The sequence below is a fragment of the Marmota monax genome, unplaced genomic scaffold (assembly GCF_021218885.2).
Source record: "Marmota monax isolate L192 unplaced genomic scaffold, Marmota_monax_Labrador192_F-V1.1 WCK01_AAM20220418_F8-fsc01891, whole genome shotgun sequence".
Classification (NCBI taxonomy): domain Eukaryota; kingdom Metazoa; phylum Chordata; class Mammalia; order Rodentia; family Sciuridae; genus Marmota; species Marmota monax.
This window is the reverse complement of record NW_026692429.1, coordinates 13763-36031: the sequence shown is the minus strand read 5'-3', so window position 1 is coordinate 36031 and position 22269 is coordinate 13763. Positions and strand designations below refer to the sequence as shown.

The window sequence follows — 22269 nt, the reverse complement described above, 5'->3', positions numbered from 1 at the left end:
GAAACACAGATGGACCGTAAGTAGTCTGAATGCCAGAGTGTTGTTGGTAATTTGTTTAGTTAGTACTATTCTTCTAAAATGTACATTGGATATTTTAAATACAAATAGAGTCAGTTCCTTTTGTTTAGATTCTACCACTCTTACCATCATCATCATAAAAATGTTTATTAGTACATATCTATTTGCATGTAATTGTGTTCAAAGTCTATCAAATTTACTAGTTCATTATCCCTGTGTCATATAAGCCTTAATTTGCATGACTCAAAAATCAGAGTTTTTGTGTATTTTGCCTATTACTTATTTAACTTAAATGCAACATTTCATTTTTATCAAATGCTCACTGGCATATGAAAACAAGTCTCTATATTAGAGTATAAGTTCAAATCCCCAGTTTTATTTTTACAGTCAACTTTATGATACAGAAAGGCATTTTCCATATTATCCTAGGTATCTAAAGCTATAGTGAATTCACATATATTATGTTTGAGATGCAACACCATGAATAAAGATGAAATCAACCAAGTAAAATAAATCATCTTCATCAGAGGTTTAACATAATTTGCATGGGATTGTCTCCAAATTAAACCATTCTATCACTAGAAAAATGTCAGTGAGGTCAATTCAAGTACGATTTATGTAATTGACTTTGCTAGATGCAAGACAAAAATGTTTCATTAAATTTCATTTTTCATTAAAAGACAAATAACCAAAAATATCAAAATAAAGACACTATTTTGGTAATGAGTCCATTTTCCCAAGCTTTTTGTATCTTTCTGTGTAATAGGACCACTATATGAAAAAAAAACTTAGGTTTCACAGAAACATTTCCTCTCAGTTGTAATTTTTCTTTGCTTTTACATTTTCAGTATTTGGCAGAAAAAGATGATTATTTCAATCCATCTGTCTTTGGAAATTACTGCATGTTTTCTTATTGTATGAATTTGAATAGTATACATATATACAATATCATATCTGCCAGAGGGTCACACAGTACTGTGTATGATACAAGCAATGAAGATATGATAGCCTGCAGAGTAAGAAATTTGAAGTCTGATTTGGGCCCAAGCAAAGAGAATGGTGAGTTTTATAAACATTGACAGGTAGACAATGATGTGCCAAGGACTATCCTTAACACGTATTAACTCATTTAATCTTATATATTGACTCATTTAATACCCCCCTCATTTATAGGCTATTATGGGTACTATTATTTTTAGTCCCATTTTATTGAAGATTGAATCACAAAGATATTAATTCCCACAACTAATAAGTGATGGACCTAGAGTTTAACTCAGTAAGTATTACTCCAAAGTATGTTCTTAGCTATCCAGTGCATTATATTTGATGATGTTGTTAAGTCTTAGGGATTGTCGAACTTCAACCTTAGATCTTAAAAGCAATGTCCTCTATGCATCTATTTCTGTTCTGTTTTTCTGTTTCCCTTCTAATTCTGTAGCACAATCCTATTTTACATCATACCCAAGTTGCTATATTTTGGATGAAACTCATCTGCCTGATTTTCAAGGCTCAAACCATCTAATTATGTAATCTTATTTACACTTTCCCCAATTTTCATTCCCATCTCAAGACAGTTTCTTCTTTTTTTCTATGATGTAGTTCCCTCCATTTTATCATTTGGTCTATGCTCACCCCATTTTTGCAGAAAAAAAAACAATTTCCCATCTAAATCCTACTACTTTGTTAATTTTGTTACATGATTCTTAGAAGCCAGGCAGTTTTGTATTCCTGACTCCTCAACTGAATTGGATCATCTTGTATCAGAGAAATTGATCTTGCACAATGATATATTTCAAGGAAATAAGAAGAAAGTGATTTATGAACGCTGATAGCCCAACCCATGTTAACATACAAAACCCAGCTAAGATTCATAAAACCATAATACTATAATATTCATATTTGAATAAGAAGTCATAGTCCCAATGTATCTGTATATCTATGTGAGTTTCAATTTTTTTGGAATGTATACGTTAACTTGAATGTGTATGCTGCTGATTGATTTTACTTCAAATGTTCAGTCCCATTCTGAGACACATGGAGAATGTCATTTCTCCATGTGTAAATCATTTCCTATTCTTTATATCTGGATTATTTTTTCCCTTCATATACTGTGATGGCAGTAGCATTCCTATGGAGAAATCATGATTTAAAAGCTACTTCTTTCTTAGCAAAAATGATTTAGTATATTATTTTCAAAGATTTTGACATCAAGTTAGTGCTGGGGTCACAGTACGTTTACGTAATATTTATTTTGATTTGCACACATTTACAATGACCTTTTGTCAACTTTAGGTGATTTTAAAAAAATAAATAATTTATTATCGCTAAAGTGGTTTTATTCTCTTTTCACCTAAAGTATACAATTATTTAAACCATCCTTTGATCAGATTGTAGATGTTTATATTAATTTTGAGTAGAGAAATGACATTGCAGTACAGAAGCTACATTCTCCTTCTACTGGCCACCCTTGAAAAATAACTTGGCCATTCAAAGACCAAGTAAGACTCTTGTCAGATACGTATGAGGAGGAATTAGCTAATAAATTCAGTGGTGATTCTAAGCTTCCAGGCCTGAAAATCACTGGGAATAATTGTGAAATATTGATGAAAAATTTAGAGCTAAATTCAATGATTCAGTGGGTCTAACCCACTGAAAATATAAAAAACAAATTTGGAATATAAAACTAATAAATTAGTGTTTGTTAAGGAGGATTTAATTTAATTTATATTTTTACATTGAATTACTTCCTCTTGGAAAATATTTCTATTTTTGAAACTGGATAATATCCAGTTTCAAAATATATTCAGTGGAAAATAAGAAACAGCAAGAAAGAAGAAAATATATTTAGGCTCATTTACTTTTTAAAAATTTTTATTCTTTTTAGTTATACATAGCAGTAGAATCTATTTTTGTATATTTTTACAAGCATGGAATATAATTTATTATAATTAGTATCCCAGTCTTGTGGACATAAACAATGTTGAGATTGACTATGATGTATTCATATATATATATATATATATATATATATATATATATATATATATATGAAAGTTATGTCAGATTCATTCTACTGTCTTTCCTATTCCTAACTATCTTCCCTGCCCTTCATTCCCCTTTATCTAATCTAATGAACTTCTATTGTTTCCCTCCCCTCCTCTTTTTGTATGTTAGCATCCACATATAAGAGAGAACATTTGACCTTTGGTTTTTGGGATTGACTTATTTCACTTAGCTTGATAGTCTCCAGATTCGTTTATTTACTGGCAAATATCATAAAACCTTTCTCTATGACTGAGTGATAATCCATTGTGTGTGTATCATAATATATCCAATATATATATATATATATATATATATATATATATATATATATATTTATATACACACACACAACCCTACACACCATAATTTCTTTATCCATTCAATTGTTGATGAACATCTAGGTTGGTTCCATAGCTTAGCTATTGTGAATTGAGCTGCTATAAACATTGATGTGGCTGTGTCATTGTAGTACGCTGATTTTAGATCCTTTGGGTATATACTAAGGAGTGGGAAAGCTGGGCCAAATGGTGGTTCTTTCCAAGTTTTCTGAGGAATCTCCATTCTGCTTTCCAGAGTGGTTGTACTAATTTGTGATTCTTTGAACAATGTATGAATATACCCTTTCCCACACAATCTCACAATCATCGTTACTTGTATTCTTGATAATTGCATTTAGGCTCATTTTCTGTTGCCAAAAAATATGTCTTACATTCTGTTGTGCTCATAATAATGTTCAGAATAGTGCTTTCCGTATAAACATTAAATACTTAACCAAGTTAATTAAGAGCAAAAGCAGAAATTTGCCTCTTCTTTGCTTCCTTATCTTACATATTCTTAATTTTTAAATCCCAAAAGTTTTCAGTTCTTGGTCATTGAGAAAGGAAGTCACTCAAATAGTGAACATAATGTGATAATCAGTTGAATTTTATTTGGGAAAACAAAAATAAATTCTATTTTAAAATGACATACTTGATATAGGAATCTGGTAACGCAATTATTAGCTGCCATGACCAAATAATAGTACATTTAAGTGATGTTTAAAAATGTGAATTTTTTTAAATTACATAAAAATTTACCTGACATCATGACTTATTTTTTTGGGGGGGGTATAGCTTGCATGGTTTTGTTTGTTTGTTTTCAGAGAAACTATTTACTGTAGCTCCTCCAATTTTAGGGCTTGTATTTGATCTCATCCTCTTTTAGGTAAAAGTGGGTGATGATAAAACTATAGAGAAATACTTGACATCTTTCATGAGTTGACTTTTGAGGCCCACCACTTATTAGTGCTATGCAAGCCATTCCCATATCTCAAAAGGGAGGTTACTGGTCATCATGCAGGAGAAACGATGCCTCAGAGCAGGTCCTTACTAGGTATGGATGCATGTTCATAATGCCTGCACACTTCCAGATGCTATTCCAGTTCTCTGCCATCCTGTGGAGTAGAAGCTGTTGCTACTAACGCAGGGATTGGCAGGTAATTTGCATTTTCAGGTCATATGAACTAGAATTAGAGGAAAAGTCAACAGGATTTGAGAGGGAGACTGTCACAGATCTCTTGGGCTGCAACTCTAGAAGAATAAGGATACTTTTTTCCCCACAGAGAAAAATCAAAACTAGCATTTTTGTTTTTATAAGGTTGAAATCAACCATGTTATGACTAAAAACAAATTCCTCCAAAAGACTTTAGTAAGGACACCCAATGAACATGATAATCAACATAGACTGTTTTTTGTTTTTACCTCTTCAATTTTCTTTCTTTTTTCTTTTCTTTCTTTATTTTTTTCTTTTCTTTTTTTTTTTTTTTAGTGATGCTGGGGATTGGACCCAAGCAAGGCCTTAGCACATGCTAGACTAGTGCTCTACCATTGAGCTATAACTCCCATTCTTTACTTTCTTAAAGGTAATGTTTTGTGTTGTTTGCCTTAATTAAAAATGATATTTACTGAGATTATTTTAGTACTAGATATGAAATATAAGTTTACATGAGAGGCTATTGAACAAAGATTCTAAATGGAGGGAAAAATACAATTTTTGAATTTATCAATTTCTTTCTTCATTAACAATGATGGAAAAATGAAATATTTACTTATTTTTTGGAGCATAGCTGCCTTCTCTATATTGCCTATTCTAGACAGTATTCTATCTTAAAATATTACCTAAGTTATATATATGTACACATACGTAGATGTGTATGTATCTGTATAATTTACATATAATTATATCTATAATTTAGAATACTTATTTTCACACCTATAATCCAAGCCACTCAGGATCACAAGTTTGAGGGAAGCCTCAACAATTTACTAATGCATTCTCAAAATTTAAAAATTTAACAAAGGGTTGGGGATAGACTCAGTGGTAGAGCACTTTCCTGCAAGCTTGAGACCTTCGGTTCAATCCACAGTACCGTAAAACAAACCAACATATTTTCACCTCTTTACGTGTCAGCAAAATGAAGCTGTGAGGGGTTATTATAATTTAACATGTGGCCACGTTAGTTAAAGAGGTTCCAAACTCAGGTTCTTTTGAGTGTACAGCCCTTACTGCTTTCTCTGTATGCCACTGCCTGAATTCATATAATTGGTGATATAAAGATTATCTGTAGCATTCAAAGCAAATGATGATAGGTTGGATGAGGCAAACATTGTAAACTTGAGTTTTTCTATTTTTTCTCTCAATAGTTCAGAATGAAATCATTGTCCTTACAACAAATACAGAAGATACTATGAAAAATAGAGTGAGGAGAACAGAAATCAATGTAGAAGGGGAAGCAAAAAATAAGGACACGGTCATGGAAGTTGACAGACAGTCAAGCTATCAAGCACATGAAACTGTTAATGTTATAACAAGGAAAATCATCGACCAGAACCATCAGTACCAGACCACAAACTGAATCAGCTTGGTGCAGAAAAGATGAAAAGGCAAGATGTGGCAATTCAGACAATCCCTTCCAGCAACAGTTCTGAGGGGAATCACCAAGATCGTAATGTGCCTGCTTTCAAAGTTGATTAAAGTGTGCAAACTTCAAATAACAAACCAACTCAACACCTATCTTTAAATCTACAAAATTATGTAACTACCTCAAGAGAATTGAGGATTCAGAGCACCCCAGTTGTATATTCAGAAGACAGACATGCCATAAAAGATCCAACTTGTGCACAAGGCAATGATGATCCTTTGTCTCCTATAGATGGAATTGATAAATATTCAGCTGCTTCTTATCTAAAGAATCTGCCAATTTACAGACAAGACTATAATCCCAAGCCAAAACCTTCAAATGAAATTACAAGAGAGTATATACCCAAAATTGGAATGACTACTTATAAAATAGTACCTCCCAAATCCCTGGATATACTGAAAGACTGGGAATCAGAAACCATAGGGTATAAAGATGATCAAAAGATACATGCTTCAGGGAATGTGAAGGAGGTGGCCCTGCAAACACAAGACCTTTTTACTTCTGAAGGCCCAGGGGAGCTACAGGTAGACCCTAAACCAAAGCCTAACTTGAGAACAGAGCAACAGTTGCACAGGGCTGTGAGCTCACACGATGGTGCTGTGACTAATCCTTGGAAACTTCCCAGAATGACTAGAGACATTGGCACAGCTCCTTTTGCACCAAATTTGGAAGAAATAAACAATATTTTGGAATTGAAATTTAAATCTTGGATCAAATCCCCAGGCCAAACCAAGTTCTTTTTTCTTGAAGATGCAGAAGAGAGTATCAGGTCAGTATGTGACATCTGCAGCTGCCAAGAATGTCCATACTGTCCCTAATCCTTCCCCCAAGGAACTAACAAAAAAAGAGATGGAAAGGGACACACTGCCTCATTCAGAACAGACACTTTCTCCCTTAAGTAAAACTACTCACCCAGCTCCACAGCCCCAAATTAAAAAGATGGAAGATGACATCATCAACCAGGAACCTGCTGAAACCTCTCCTCCTCCTATAGCTCCCAAGCCTATGCCTCTTCCCACTAGTCAGGTAGCAGTGGTAAACCGAAGATTCTGAAAACTTTTGGTGCCCCAAGACCATACTCAAGTTCTGCTCCTTCACCATTTGCCCTTGCTGTTGTGAAGAGGTCACAGTCTTTCAGTAAGGCACAGCCCGAGTCACCCAGTTTGGGTGCATCCAACCAACCTCCAGCTCACCCAGAGGATGGGAGGACTTGCTGTGTACACAGGTGTGCAGACATCCCACAAATTGATATGATGGATAAGGTAAATGTTACCTTTAAAAAAAATAAGTATTTGGATTATTATGGAACCTGGTTAAAATAGTGGATAACAAGCATGTTGGTGTGTTTGTGCATTACTGAACTCTGAATTCTTATTAATAGAATACCATGCTACTATAGGGAAGAAATTAATACATATAATATCATTATTTACTGTGTATAATTCACATAACTTTATTAGATATTACTATAAGGTTGTAATTATATAATTGTATTGTTAGTAATGGTATTAAATTTCTTCATTCATAGGCCTTGTTAATTTACTAGTTTAGAGTTTGAACTATTTTCTTTGCTAATTCATTTTTAATTTTTCTGGATGTCCTGGCTTACTTCATGTTCTCTTCATGTGTTATAGTAATATATAATGCAATATAAACAGTGTTGGTTATATGAAACAGCAGAATCAAAGACTAGATAAAGTAACCCAACACCTGGGCTGTGCCTTTTCCATTATATTCATTCAATCTCACAGCTGACCATACATTTTTGCATGAAACTAATTCAAATTGAAATCAGTTCTAAAGTGTATCTTTCTTTTTTTTAAAAAAAAAATAGAGAGAGTGAGAGATAGAGAGAGAGAGAGTGTAAAGAGAGAATTTTTTAAATATTTATTTATTTATTTATTTTAGTTATCGGCGGGCACAACATCTTTGTTTGTATGTGGTTCTGAGGATTGAACCCGGGCCACACGCATGCCAGGCGAGTGCGCTACTGCTTGAGCCACATCCCCAGCCCCAAGTGTATCTTTCTTAATTCCCCATTTTGTTAAGGTCACCTTTTTCAGTTATACATGTGTTGACTAAAACATCATCCAACTACTGTCTAGCCTTAATGACTTACCAAAAAGTGTGTCATTGAGTTGATGCTTAGTCAACTAAAAAGTGTATTTTGCTAGGTTCAGACTGTATAGACAATGAGGGTATGAAATTCACAGTGTGACTCATGATAATCTGCATGTGAGTTTTAAGAAATATTTTGTGTACTTTTACTCTGATGGTGTTTAAAGAATACTTTCATATTTGTGTGATGGTTCCAGAAGTATTTTACACTACTTTTTCAAACATTCATAGAGTAGGAGAACATTTTTCAGTAATTTTAAAGCAATATTTATAGTGGAAAATATTTACATTTACATAAAAATATTTACATTATTTGTTAAAGCATCAGGAAGTGATGTATGTTATAGACTTTTATTCTTGAGTTGGGAATAAAACCTGCATTTTTTCCTTAAACTGGAATATCATTCCTAAACAATGGAACTTTGATTTAGATAATGCATTTTTTGAGTCATTGTCCAAACCATGTTTAACTCATTATTTTTTATGGCAGTTGGAAAAAGACATCTTTAAGATTACTTGATTTGCCAGTTAATTCTGATACTGAATATTCCTTCCTAAGAAGTTTAAGATTTTGATTCTTCAGTTTGGAAGTTACTAATATTTATTTTTATCCTCATGGGAAAAATAAAACAGCCAACACAAAGTCCCCATGACTTCCTGAAACACAAAATAAATATTTACATGTAGTAATTAATATTCCTTTATTAAAAGATACATTAGATTTAACCACTATGAAATTGTCAATATTTGACTGTGCTTTCAAAAATAATAATTTTCCAACCTGTATGTTGAAACCATGAACATGGATTATTTTTAATTTTGTAGAATTTTTTGATTATTATTTTGGCTCTTCTAGTCAACTCCATGTATTGGAAATATCAGCATTATTTGACTCCACACAGTAAACTGTATCCTTGAAAGAGAGAGACCATTTTTCTTCCTTAGCCTCCTCTGTTCAAGGGAAGGGAAAGTAAAGTAATGCCATCATCTTCTAGTTCAGCTTTGGCAGCAAAGAGAATTTATTGGGTGAAGAAACAGCCTTATCTAAATCATCCATTGGGCAAATGGTGATTCTTAAAGAACTATTGGTGATAAAAATGTTTTACAGAATTGAACTATTCTTCCCTTGGAATTCACATAAATATAGTGCATTTATTTTTTTAGCAAAACAACTCTGCACATAATGAACAAAATTCTCCAACACCAACTCCAGCTGACTGCCCATAATTCACCCTTAGGAGACAAAGTTCTTTAACATTCTAAAGCCCTGACCCAGAACATATCCGACAGAGTTTGCTGACTGCAATCTGTTCTGGAGAGGCTGCTGCCAAATTGAAAGGGTAAGTTTTCTTTATCAGATGGGTGACAGTGGGTTTATTTTCAACATTGTCAAACTAATACTTGAGGGAAACTTTTTTCTAGCATTTAAATCCTAATTGAGAGGATGCCAGAAGTTTACTCTTTTATGTTAGGGGTCATTTTTTAATTATAAACTGAAAGAGTCCAGAGTTTTATAAATAGTTTAAAATGTTGGCTCTATTTTCAACAACATGAGCCAGGTGCAGAACATGACTTTTGGATCATTATTGTATAATTATATGTAGTTGACAGTGCTCTCATATCTTATTTTAAGAAATTATGTTAGCACATTAGGATTCTTTAGAAGACTGCTCCCTATTCCAGAAAAGGTAGACTTCCGGTGATGGGAACCACCAAGTTTCCAGACATAGCTTCTCCAAAATAACTGTCATAGGTGGAGTTAGAAGAGTTGTATAGCTTTAATAAAAAGAATAGGAGAGCCCAGCATGATGGCACATGCCTGAAATCTCAATAGCTTGGGAGGCTGAGGCAGGAGGTTGTGAGTTCAAAGCCAGCCTCAGCAATAGCGAGGTGCTAAGCAACTCAGACCCTGTCTCTAAATAAAATACAACATAGGGTTAGGGATGCAATTCAGTGGTCGGGTGCCCGTGAGTTCCATCCCTAGTCCCCCCCACACCCCACCAAATAAATAAGAGAATTGGGGTGTGCTGGCACATACCCATGATCCCAGCTACTTGGGAGGCTGAGGTAGGAGCATTTCAAGTTTGAGCCTGGGCAACTTAGTGAGACCCTGTCACAAAATTTAAAAAAGGCCTGGAGATGTGGTTCAGTGGTAGGCCACCCCAGTAGCACCACCACCAAAAACAACAACAACAACAACAACAAAAAAGAAAAAACTAGAGAATGTAGATGAGAACTAATACAGAAATCACAGTCTTCATAATGCCCTGCCATAGTTGTCTAGTTCTTCTTCATGGAGGCGTAGAAAGCAGGAGAGAGGAGGGTGTGTCTTTCTTCAGGGTAAACACTAAATGAGTGTCCCAAGGAAATTTTTGCGGGTGAGTTTCTTCACTCTATATCCTTCATGCCCTGAAAGAGTACATGGTGAACTTTGAGCAGAAGCTTCACTAAGACTTCCCAGAGTCAATCATCTCTGCATTCCTACTGATTGATTCCCCAGTAGTCATCCTATTAGAAATACTTCAACACTGAAGACAGAAGGAAAGTCTTTGGGATTCCACTGACTCCCTAGGTATTTGATTTTGTGAATTCCTTTTCTAAACATTTTATAAACTATTTAGAGAAGAGTTAAGAGACTTGTTGAGCAGAACATGGAGCTCAACAGAAATTAAATCTGCAAAGGAACAGGAATGCTGCAAAAATAGAAAAAAAACAGAGAGGCAACTTGGGTCTCAAGGACTTCAGCACTTGCCATACTCAGCTGCTCTAGCCAGTTTTCTCCATGTATTTGAGTGACAGATGTTCCTCTCCCAGACGACATGGTGCTCATATCTGGGCACTTCACTTTCAAGAGTGAAGGAAACAAATCATTCAGAGGGATTAGTGTTGAATTTTATAGCTTTTTTGGCTGGGGGGAGCTGCATTTAGGTGCCAAGCAGCATAGAAATTTGGTATAGCTTTAAATATTGAAATTGGCATTTCACAGACCATGAAAAATTTACATTTAAAGGGGGAAATATGCTCATGTTAATAAACTGTACAGTCTTATTTTTGAAAAATTTTCTATTTCTCATCTGGTAAATTAAAGATGAGTTTCAAACCAGTCACTGTGAAGCTTTAGTTTTCTCAATTCAATAAATCTGACAAGCAATTTCAAGCACATAATTCCAAGTACCAAATATTTTACTAGATACTGGGAATGTAAAAATGAATAAAATGAAGCGTCTATCTTCTGCACGTTCACAGCCTAGGCCTAAAAAACAGTGTCACATCAGCCCCCAGGAAAACCAGTAACCACACAGAAATTGACTGCAGTGCCACTGCACTTAGTTGGTGAATACATTAATCAATTCCAATGAACTAATTGCAAATACTGTGCATTAAATTGGAAATGCCTTTTAAGCCAACAGAATCATACAGCAGGCAGCTGTGTATTTGGTGTGTTACTGGCCCTGAGTTGGCAGTGCTTTCACACAGAAAACCCTCATTACTTCCAGAATGAGCTGGATGTGGATCAACACAGAAAGGAGACTGAAATGATGATCCTATAATTGTATCCTATTTAAAACTCATTACTTCAGATTCTATTGAGTTTAAAATTTCATCTCTTGGACTAGGAGGTTATTGATAGCTCTGTCTGTCGAGTGGGATCTCCTAAATCTTTTTTAGTGAATATTTCATACATTAACCCATTTTATTTCACAAAAAACTGGCCATAAGGTCTAATACCGTTTTCAGTATCCAAAATCGAGGACCAGCATTTTTATTTTTAGTCATATAATTCTGAAAATTGTGTTTTTGTGTGCCAGGACTTACATATAAGTGTGTTCATGTAGTGTCATATGCAGTAGCTCTAAATAAGTATAACTGTAATATCCAAAGATAATAGAAAATATAACAGTGCATTCAAAGCATATATGATCATATAGCAATACAATGAATGAAATAGAGCCAAACATGACATTATAAGAGGAGCACATACACAAATATATCCATGAGATATTTAACAGTATTCAAAACTTGTATATTGGTGTTGCATGCATAGGTGTGGTCCTCTTTAGAAATGAAATGGGTTTTGGGATGTATCTCGGTGGTAGAGAACATGCTTGCCATAAGCAAGACCCTACATTCAATCGGCAGCACCAAAAATAAATAAGTAATTTTAAAAAATTAAAGCAAAGTAGTAATTATAAAAATCATGGCTATGATTCCCTCAAGAGGAAAAGAGGAGGAGTTGTTGAGGGCTTATAGAATAGGCATTCAATATAATGGGGAACCTAAAATCTATCAAGATAAATACTACTTGATGCAATATATATGAAATACAAATTAATGCAAAAATACATGATAAGATATCCCATTTTTAAAGTCAGGTCATTAGGGGGCTGGCAGTGTTCTTTCTTTTGACCTGTGTGGTAAGTTGTTCTCATTTGCCTTCATTGGACTGTATGTCTACATTCACTGCACTTTTCTGACTTGTATTTCAAAAAAATTGAAAAAGGTAGTGAAAATTGACACAGGCTCTTCATTTCTTGTAATACTTCTTTAGTTCCATGTTTTTGTCATGTAATGAAGATTTCTCCTAGTTTCTTTTAAATTCTGACATTTAAAATTATAACAACAATGATATTGCCAAATAAAATCTCCAGTGATTTTTGACAGTAGGTTTAGATTGCTCATCAGAAAGTTGGCTCTGTGCTTGCCTCTATTTTGGCATCCAAATATTCAATTTAACTCCAGGTATCAACCTGCTTTATGGCTCTCTTTCTTACCTGAATAATTAACCTGTGAATGGTTGGTTCACATTAGAACAATTAGTTAGTTGATTGCTGTAGTGTAAATGAGGTTGTTAACATGCCATGTTTTTTTCATGTTTTGGAGGGTTTTTCCACACCTTGCCTCTATTCAACCGTGTAATCACAGAGATCAGTCCTGTTTTCATACAAAGTATTAATCTAGTTCAGTATTTCACAAATTGGGTTTCATGTTGAGATTTATATATGAACTATAAAGTTATTTACAGAGAATAAGATTAATGTTGGCCTGTATTGACACAAGAACTTTTTTGGATGCTTTTTATAGTGTAGGGTGCCTAATTGACTAAAAAGCAGGTCATTACACTGTTACAAAGAGAATATAGCTTTATAAAAATAAAGTCTGACAATAAACTGATGAATACTGTTTTACCTTTGATAATAAATATTTCTTCAGATTGAAAATTTTAAATTTGGGTAAGTAGAAGCCTGAGAAGGGGGGTTGGTAAAAAACTGGGGAAGTCACCCAGAATCTGACAGGCATGTTTTGTTTATTTAATTGGCCTGTTTTTTGTTTATGTTTCCTTGATTTGATTTGAACAAAAGATTTCAGTTTGATAGCTCTGTCTATAGTAAGAAATACTTACTAAGTCCTACACTGTGCCAGGCAATTGAAAAAATTGATATAATATGGTAACCGAATAGATAAGATCTTTGCCTCCTAGAATTTATAGAATAGTTCTTTAAGGATGTTCTCTCATATTTAAAAGTTTAGTAAACAAAATTTTAAATATCAAAGCAAATGGCTCTTTTCTTTCACAGTAACCACTCTTCATAGATTGCTAACCTTCCAGACCACTTTATAATATATAAACACATTTAGCTTACCAAAATGGAATCTTTCATAAGAAGATATTTTTGAAGCTTCCCATCTTATTACATATAGATCTATCCTATTGTTTTTTAAGCCTACGTAGTATTAACCTCTATGAATATAACAGAACCTATTTGCTACTCATTGATAACCATTAAATTGGATTTATACATGGTGCTGCAATGAGCATGTTTTACTTCTAAGCATTTAGCTCCATCAGTATGTCTTTTTAAGTACATGAAACAATTTTTTTCTCACAAAGAACTATGAGGACTCTAATTTTGGCATGAATTACAAAAACTAATTCTACACATGGAGACTTTGGGGCCAAGGTTACACAGTAAAATGTCATTACCTTTCTGTTGTCTGTACTTGGAGAGGAATCCCATAGGAACACTGAAGGGGTGGAGATGAGTTCCCTCCCCTATCATACGCATTTCTTCTTCTTTTTCCCCCCCAGGCAGGTAGTATCAACCACTCTGCTCCATCTTGGATTTACAAGAAATTTCATTACTGAAAGTTACTAAATCTTAGTTTAGTAAAGGGAAGAAATGAAATACAAGGAAACCAAATACAAACTAAATTTACAATAATTTCTTTTTCCTTTTCACCAGCTTACTTTGTTGGTCAAATCTGCAAGCATTGTTAACTTCAGCTCTTGTCTTATGAGGAAATGATAGCATTTGGTTATGATGCCAAATTAGCCAAATTATAGTCTAGATAAACTGGTTTTTAAAAACATTTTCATTTTATGTTCAAAATAGTCAAGTTCCACTATTCAGGATCCACATGATTTTTCCTTACTTTCTTTTAAGTTGTAATTTTGAGCTATTTAGAAAATTCTTTAGTGTTTTTAATTCACTAACAGTTCACAAATAAACTTTCAAAAGAATTTCAAAACTTAGGAGTTTATTTACTAAAAAGAAATCCCAAAACCTCCACAATTGTTGTGGCACAAGAGTCATAGATTTGACCTTTCTTAACCCTACAGATGAAAAGCACTTTTTAAAACCATTTATTGTTGTTTTTAATAAATAAGAGGTCACTGAGAATGAAACATCAAGATAATACATGTTATCAATATAAAAATTGTAAAGTCATTCCTTTGTGAAATTTACTTGGTTGCATTTTCCAAAGCACTCTTGGGGAGCCAGAATTAATCTAGCTAAAAATGCTCTTTAACAGCTTGGCCTGCAGTCTGTTTGTGCTCTTGTCCTTTATGTTGATTTGGTAATTTTATAAAGCCGAAGATGTGTTAATGGATTGTTTAACTTGTTTCTTGTGGAAATAACAACTCTCTGGTTTTTCATTTCATGGTAGAGTGAACATTTATCCTTGATTATTTGTAATTTATTGAAATAATAAATGCTGAATATTAACACTTTCAATTAAAAAGAAGTTAAAATGTGCTAATTGTTGAAAATTTGACAGCTGTCCCATTTTAAATTGGGAGGATATGAGGCATTAATACACACATGATCTAAAAAGTTTTCCTGTCCACACCATTTTAGAATATGTTACCATTTCTATTCATTTGAGAAGTTTGAGAACAGTTTTCACCTATCATTTCCTCAAGTCACAGTAAAAGTAAGAAACAGGAATGGTCCACAATCAAACTTTTCAGTTGTCAAGATTTCCTTTAAAATATAGTTAGTCTTCCATAAATACATACAAATACATTAAAAAGCACAAACTCTTTTATAATACTTGTAAAAGCAGCTTACAAAATGAGAAATTCCTAACTATGAGTTTATTAATCAATTTTAAAACATTCATTAGTTGCTCACTGTGTAAAGTAGTAGGCTTCCAACAAATCTTGACCTTTCTTTCAAGCCCTCATTTTTATTTCTATGAGGGCAAATAACTCTGCCAATAGTCTCTGCATTTGTATTCATTATGTACTTTTAGCTTGGCTTTATTATTACTTGTTTCCATTCTAATAGATTTCCATAAGGGAACAGGCCAATTTTCCTATATCATTAATAATAAAACTCTTATATGGATCATCAGAAATAACAGATATTAGTTACCAGTACTTTATAAATATGTTTCCTTGTTTCAAAATTATATTTCATGGTAAAAATTCAGTAGTATTTATTTAAGATATTTTATTGCTAGTATCTGATTCCTTCAGCAATGTGTACGATCTGGCCTAACACATGGTATAGGGGGGATGGGCTGCATTCTCGATTAAGACACCAGAGAGCTGGGTTCTAATTGTGGTAATGCCATCAACTTGCCAGGAGACTATATTCCAAATCATTAACTTTGCAGATCCTCAAGTCCTTCATTTATAATACTAACATTCTTTTAAAAGACCCTTGTCTTTTCCAGAAAACATATTTAAATGAATCTTTACATGAGTACTGTAAATTTAATAATGACTTTTTTTTAAGTAGCCGTTTGGGGGAAGGAGTACCCTGCCCTTTCTCCAAATCTGGATTCCATTTAAGTGCTACTGTCTCTCTATGAAGAAGTGACTTGTGTAAATGATCTCATTCGGGAGGCACCAAGGGGACAGAAACTTGTCATTGCCAAGTAAGTCACATTTAAATTCCCTCAAGCCTTGAGAAATAATGTGAGGGAAAGTGCGAAAATAACACAGTCATTCCTTTGGATGAAGTCAACTTCTAGGCCCCCTGAGAATACCGCAGCTGTGTGTTCATCTATATGCAAAGAGAAATAATAAGAATCCTCTGTATTTGGACACTTTTCAGTATACTAGTGCATTTGTCTATGGATACATTTTATGCTGAGACTTTTGGTAAAGAAACCATGCACACTGCCTCATGCACCACAATAAACACATATTGAAGATGTTTTTTTCTCCTGCAACCCAGAAAATTGCAAGAGCACACAGCCACACTGAAACCAGCCAGAATAAAACTAGAGGCAGCTGTATCTGATTGACAGCATGGTGAGAATTGAGATTGACAGAGTTGCAGGGCTAGGAGGTTAATGAGTCCATAGTCCTGCCTCCAGGCAGAACTGTCCTAAACCATTCCAGGCAAATGACGGCTCAGCCTCTTGGAAAATAAAAGAATCTTTTCAACATATTCCTTGTCTAAATGTCCTTATCCTCATAAAGTTCTGAAAGCAATACACGTCCACATTCTCCTACATTTAATCTCCATGTGACAGACATATAAAATAATAAATTGACAGAAGCATCAAAAATGAGGAGCTTTAGAGATGGGTCACAGAACTGGTTATCATTATTTTTCTAAAGACCTCTGAGGAGAGAATAATTGACAAATATCCCATGGAATGTGATTATAGTTATAGTTATATTTTGAGTTTAACTATTTGTTTGTAGATGAGATTTATTTTCTCTGAGTCACTAAATTAAATGTCAACTTTCACAGCATAGGGGGGGGGGACGATAGGTTTAGCAAACACTATTTTTTTTAACTTTTTAAAAAGTATTTATTTTTTAGTTGTAGTTGGACACAATACATTTATTTTATTTATTTTTACGTAGTGCTGAGGACAAGACTCAGGGCCTTGCATGTGCTAGGCAAGTGCTCTACCGCTGAGCGACAACCCCAGCCCTTGCAAACACTATTTTAATCTGAAACAGGTAATCAAAGAATGAGTTTTTACATAAAAACATCAAAGAAAGTGTAGAACTGTTGTGCAAATAGACCTGTACTCTCTTATTTACTAATTATTTTTGTTACATATATTCAATTTATGGATATTTCTTACATATAATTATTGTAGTAATAGATTACTAACTGACTTTTACTTCTGGGAACTGGGAGTGACAAACCTATTGGCAGCTTTTTTAAAGAAAAGAACTCTGGGTTCCAGTGTTCCAGTCCATGTTCTGCTACTTTCCTTCTGTGCAGTTTCCAGTACACTGTTTTATTCTGGGCTTCATTGTCCTCATCTTTGAGGTGGGATGGATAGTACCTATTTTGCACTGGCCTTGGAGGATGAAAAGAATAATACTAGAATCATCTTTGATCTAGCAAGCCCTAGGGTAAATGTTAGTTGATCATTTCTTTCTTCTCTTTTCCTTGCAAATTCTGAGAAGTGATTGAGAGTGAGGGACAAACTTGCCTCCTCTGAGGCAGGAGGTTGGATTTCTGCTGCCACTTGGCCTCTGTTGCCTGTCACCATGCAAACACATTGGGTGGGGGCTGTCTCCTCAGCAACATGAAGGGCCAGTGCAAGGAGCCCTTCTGATGTCAACATAAAATTAATGTTGTATTACAGTTAATTTTAAAAAACAAAATCTGTGCATATTACATTTTCACTAACAAAAAGTAGAATTCTGGTTCTAATATCATATTCCTTTTTAGGAGGCTATGGTAAAAATATCTGTGAAATTGAGTCAAAGACTATTATTGACTGTGAATTATAAATGCTATAATCTTTATTTGAAATTGATTTAAATAATTTATCATTATCAAAGAAATATGCTTTAAACAGATAAATGTAGAGATATTTTAAAACATCACTCCTAATTTTGTGATCTAGAGACAATCATTAATAACACTGAGATACATTTTCTCTCTTTTCTTGCACATATTCTGACAATCAGGACTGCTTCCAAGTTCAAGTTCTGTCACTTAGAACTTGGTCTTTGGCAGATTATTCAGTCTCTAACCATCTTTCACTGCACCTGAGAAGACTTATTCCAATTTCATAAGGTTATAACAAGGACTAGTGAGATAATGCATAAAAACAGTACCATGTGCCATACATACCTTGATACAGAGCTGTTATTATTATTTTTATTTTCTGTATTATATTTTAAATGGAAAAATAGTAATTCAAGGAGGGGAAAAGAAGGTCACCAGCAAGTTAGTGTGACTGGGTTTTTAGAACATGTGTAGTACAGAATGTCAGATTTCTTATATAATAACAACAACAAAATATACAATTTATTTAATGCTTTTTTATGTGGCCCTACATACCTCAACTTAATCCTTACAACAGACTTATGAAACACATACCACTATTTGTATTATTATTCCCATTCTACAGATGAATAAACCAAGTCAAAGCCAGCTTAAGTAATAGGCAAAATATCAAAATTTAGTGACAAAACAGGGGTTTAAATACAATCAAACTCATCCCCAAATCCATTTGTAAATAGATTTAGAAGAGGGTAATATTTACCAGGAATATGTGTCAACATTATAGTCAAAGTCAAGCATTCTAAAAAAGCACATGTTTTGCAATTAGTAAGAGAAGGACCAGATAGAGAAATACCAAGAAAATAAATCAGTAGATAGCCTATCTTTTTAGATAGAATGATCTAGGAGGTCTCAAATTGGCCTTTTATGCCCACCCAGTAAAGTTATAAGTCTCTCATCTGGTCCATTTCCTCTGAAACTCGTAGGTAGCTAGAAATGGTTGGGCAGCAAACAGTGTTCTTGGAAAAATATATTTGTATTACTCTTGGAAACAGACTGTGTTATAAGAAATTATTTGGCATAAAACAAGGCTGAGTATACACACTTGTCTTTCAGATGGCATGGGGCTGAAACACACATGGACAAGCCCAAACCTTGAAGTTTCCCTTTTCTTTTGAATTGAATTCCAGAAGTTTTTCATGAGACTTTATGGTGTTCATGTTTTTCCTTACTTATTCCTGCATAATATTTCATTGAGTGGATGTCATAATGTCTGTAGACAAAAATCTTGAAAATAAGATTCTTCAGTCACTCCAGATGAAGTTAAAATTCCCATGTACCCTGAATTCATCTACTTAATGAGGAAACAGGATGGACAAACGATAGAGCAAGATTACTGTCAACTTTGGGGAAAAACTGCTATGTTCAGATACTGCTTGAGGAAAGTGTAAATTGGTGCATTCCTTTTAGAAAACAATTTGGCAACATTTGCAAAGTACTATAAATGTTCATACTATTTGGCACAGTACTCCTATTCCTGGGAATTTATCCTAAGGCAATAATTAAAAAGAAAAAAATAAATAAATGCAGAGAGAATTCAAATGTAATGATAACTATAAATGAAACCTAAGGAGCAAAGTGATTGTTCAACAACAGACAAAATAAATAAACATCCCTGCAATATTTTGCTCTCTCAAATAATTATAAACATGAAATGCCTAAAAATAGAGAAAAATTAAAAAGCAGAGCACCAAATAATCTCTCTGTATACTTTGATTATCCCATCTAATGTGAGCAAACTGAAAGGGAACATTGAATCCATGGAAGTAAGGTTGTTAAAATAGAAATACAAACTGTGCAATTTTTCTTCTTGAATTTCTTTATTGCTTGAGGAATGCAAAAGAATTTATAAGCACAATAAATAGATGGATAAATGGACAAAGAGGTTTCTTTGTTATTGGAAAAGCAAGTAAATTTTTTCCCACTTCTAGTACCTCAAACCAACTGAACAAACACATCACAAACTAAAGAATTTGCCCATGAGTTGGCCTCCCTAGGGAGGAAAGAGATTGGGAATACTTCAGGAGCAGGATCTTCAACTTACAGTCAGATTTCGCCTCAAAATTAGATTAAATCATGCTTTTTTTTAACTACAGCAAACAGGGATCTTGGTCCTTTTCTTTCCATACTACCAACACCTCCCTCACCATCAGCATGGTCTTATAGCTGAGTAGTGTTTCTATTTATCAACCATGTTGGAGTACACTAGGTAGCTAGGACTCTGTCTGGTTTGATTTTACCCTCACTTATTGTTTATTGTTCTAATTTATTTATTTAAAAAAGAAATAAAAGGTAAAATGGTCAGTCAAGATAGCAGTTAAAGGAAGGCCCTTGAGTGCCATGCTGATGGTTGGGAAAGCTGTTTCCCTACAATACTTGGATGAAAGGGTGGTTCTATAATATTATTTGGTGGCTCTTTAAAAAACACACTATTAAAAGGGTAAATATACTAAATGTAGAGAAAAGTTGTTTATTAGTTCCATGTTATAGGACTCCCCTATAAGATTTCTTTAAAAGGAGCTATTTATGATTCCTCTATCAGTGCATTTATAACATGATTCCATGTGCAAAATTTCTATGTCCACAGTTTCTCAGTAACAAACCTATTGTGTAAACGACTATCTACTTGTAATCTTCTTATACTTACTAAGCAAGGCTGAATAGCCTGAAGGTCATTCAGACTAGTTTTTGGCTTCTATGTGAAGACAGCCCCAAGCTATTTAAGGAATATCTGGCTGCTGGAGAGCTTGGAGCCAAATTTGCAGCTCATCACCAGCAAGTGTGTGTTTTAAAGATGCCTACTTCACTCCTGGCTCCTTCAAAATCTTCTATTCTTAATTTTTCCTTTATTTCTTTTAAATGTACTTATTAACATAAAAGTTTTCATCTTTATGTATTCAAAAACTCTCAAAAATCTGCCATACATTGCTTTTGGTACAATTGGGATATAAATAAATAGCGACTAAATAATATGTGTGGGTATCAGGAAGCCCCAAAGAACAAGATTATGAAGTATCTATTCTCTTTACTTATTTTTATGTTAGAAAAAAAAAACTGAATAGCCATCTTAACAGCCAATAAATTCATGCATTGATAAGCATAAAAAGATAAAATGGGGAAATTATTTAGTCCAAATAGATGGTTTTATTTGAAGTAATCCTAAAGGTACTTATTTATAAATTAAATTCCAAACAGTGCATTAATTCACATAAATAGATATGACATTCTGAAAACTCCATTTTGTTCTTTAAAGTGGTCCACTGAAGTTAATTTACAATTCGATTCATATGAAAATACCTATAATAACATATACATTAATACCCATGAAAGGGCAGTAATCAGAGAAACTTCTGTGATTCCCACAGGAGCAGCAGTGGTGCACTGCTTAGTGTAACATCCAATTACATCCTGTTCAATCTGTGTAGAAATGTTTGAATATGCTTAAAATGTCTGTGGTTAATCATTTTGGGGTCTTGATTGAACATTTATCTGTAACAAATTATAAACACTGAAATAATATTTTTCCACAACTAACAATTTATTTTGGAAGAGTTCAACCTCAAATCATTTTATTATTTTCTTTGTGTGATCCAAATTTTGTCCAGAGTTTTTCTGTTCTATGGCAAATAATTCTAACATTTATAAAATGTTTATTTTCATCCTATAGCTATTGGTCATTTTGCAACTCAAAATATTTGTATGTAACACCATAGTGAGTTATAGTCTCTTCAGTAACAACATATGCTTAAACTTTGACATGTTTCCCTAATGATAAGCTACTTAGTGCAATGTACTGAAGTAGTAATGTTCAGTGCCAGACTCAAAACTTTATTATGAAGAATATTTAAGAAAAGAGCTCACTTTCATGGTAGAAACAAGTTGAAATGCTATTCTATGGTTGGTACAGAAAAGATTTTTATGAAAAACATTTTTAATTAAAAAAAAAGGTCATCTTAAAAACCTATCACTTCCCAGGTACAGTCTCTACAACTGTAAGATCCCAGAAATGAGCCTCTTTCCAGGGTTTAAATCACTACTTGGTTAAATGTTTCAATCAAATAAATTATTTTGAAA

At 33.7% G+C, this 22269-nt stretch overlaps 1 pseudogene; it reads left to right on the top strand.

The window, feature by feature from the left end:
- Nucleotides 1-866: 866 nt before the first annotated feature.
- Nucleotides 867-9843, top strand: LOC124091744 (cordon-bleu protein-like 1; annotated as a pseudogene).
- Nucleotides 9844-22269: the final 12426 nt, after the last annotated feature.